Genomic DNA, 2,344 nt, shown 5'->3' on the forward strand with positions numbered 1-2,344 from the left:
ATTACGTACGTGTGGATGAACGTCTGGATATTAACTATCATCATGATTATCTTTACTTACTGTTGTGCTCTAAGTAAGGTTTTAATTTGGGATATAAAACACACACACACACACACACAGTTTGATATATTTATCAAACCAAGTTTGAATAGATGCAAAGAAAACAAGATCTTAATAAAACATTTATGCAATAAGAAATGAATACCAAACTAACTACTATTTGAAAAAGTTTTGTTTTCATAAATCCACTAGACACTAGGAAATAAAGAAAAATTTGTTTATTTGTTTATATAGACTGTATATAAAAAATTAAGGGAACACCTAAATCTTTTTAGATGTTCCCTTAATGTTCTTTTTAGATTTAATTATTAGATCTCAATGAATGAAATATCCAGGTTAAAACTCTTCACTTATATATTTTGCATATTGTTGTGGGGAAAAAAATTATGTGACAATGATCAATGAAAGCCAAAATCATAAACACATTCAGGGCAGGAATTACAGTAACAAGTAAAGTACATTAAAAGTATTAATGTTAATCAGTAATGTGCATGGCCCCACGTGCCCATATGAACTCCCAGCAATGTCTGTGCATACTCCTGATGAGATGGCACATGGTGTACTGGGGGATCTCCTCCCAGACCTGGATCAGAGCATAAGTGAGCTCCTGGACAGTCTATAGTGCTACTTGATGGCTTTGGATAAATGAGATCCCAGAGGTTCTAAACTGGATTTAAGTCTGGAGAATGTGAGGGTCAGTCAATGGCATCAATTTCATCCCGATACTTCATAGCATGTGGAGGTCTGTGAGAACTCTAACGATGGTCCTCCCCAGACCACCCTTGCTGTTGCCTCTCCACAGTACTTGTTTTCACTTGTATACCTTCATCATCCAGAGACTGCCTACAGACTCTGGCCACATGAGGCCGGGCATAATCATGCACCAGGAAGGCCCTGGACTGCACCAGCATAAGATCTGACAATAGATCTCAATAATACTGTTCCTGTAGGCAAAACAACGGTGCATGTTTTTGATATTTCCTTCATCTGAAGAGGTGACGAACTGATTGGGATGAGGTTGGAAGTGCTGGTAAATGTGTAGTGTTTGGCGTACCTTCAGGAACAGGGTTGGGAAACATTGACGTTGTCTTTTTTATTTGGTAAAATACAGTAACTAAACGTGTACAAATAATAATGACAATCATGATTTAAAGAGAGTGGAAAGTGAGTTTACTGTATGTACAATAATCACATTTCTGTTGTGTAGGCCTACTGTAAAATCTTTGTGTAAGATTTGGTAGGCCTTCTCTTATTTGTACGTCTGTTAATGACCCTTGAACCACAAGGGCTATAAACACAATTATATTTCCCCTGAATCATTGAACAAAGTCATTACATCTTTGATTTCCTTGAGGTATTTTCCCCTTTACTCTCTATTTTCGATTTTGCTGCCAGCAGTCATTATGTAACATCTAATGATGTGTAATCTGAATGGCTGTCCATTATGAGAACGAGTTCAGTCATGTGTTTGTTAAATCAAGTGTATTTGGCGAATAGCCACAAGGTGGCGCAGTAATTCACCTTGTTTTCTGCCGTGTCAGTGCCAAACAATGGATTATGTCGAAAATTATGCATAACATATACTTGTTGGACAACTCATAACTGAGGCCATACACTGTCTTTAATAAAGGACATTTTGCACTGTTGAACTGTTAACATCATGTGACTGTTTATGCTATGTGCTATACTATTGAATGAATGTGTATTTGGGTGAGACCAGAGCATGAATATTCAACGGCTCTGGGTAAGACATATTTGTCAACTGATTATTAACTTCACTTTTTTCCACCAGACTATGGAAATGTTCACACATCATATGACTTCAGATTTTTAACACAAAAAAAACTACATTTTTCTGTTATTCAAAAAAACAAATCAATCTTTTGACAAGACTTCTTCTTCACTCTTCTTTCTGACTCTGCCGTATACCAGCTTCATGTCACATTCTTAGGTCGTCCTATTTGAAGTAAAATTTCTAAACCAACAGCTGTTATTTAATGTAAAGTTCCTACAAGCAACAGTAATATCACAATGTTTTGACACAGCTAACATTGACTACTCAACTAACTACTCAACTACTACTGCATAAATATGCAATGTCACATAACAGACAGACAATTATTAGACATTATGTCTTTTCTGACGCAGTCCCTACCATTACACTTTATTCACAGCAATAACAACAGCAACAATACAATAACATACTATAGTTACGATATGTTATACTACTAGATAAGCAAACATATGTATTATTTTTTCCGGTACAAGGTTACTTCAGACCACA

The sequence above is a fragment of the Sinocyclocheilus grahami genome, unplaced genomic scaffold (genome assembly GCF_001515645.1).
Source record: "Sinocyclocheilus grahami isolate Dianchi unplaced genomic scaffold, SAMN03320097.WGS_v1.1 scaffold1451.1, whole genome shotgun sequence".
Taxonomy (NCBI): Eukaryota; Metazoa; Chordata; class Actinopteri; order Cypriniformes; family Cyprinidae; genus Sinocyclocheilus; species Sinocyclocheilus grahami.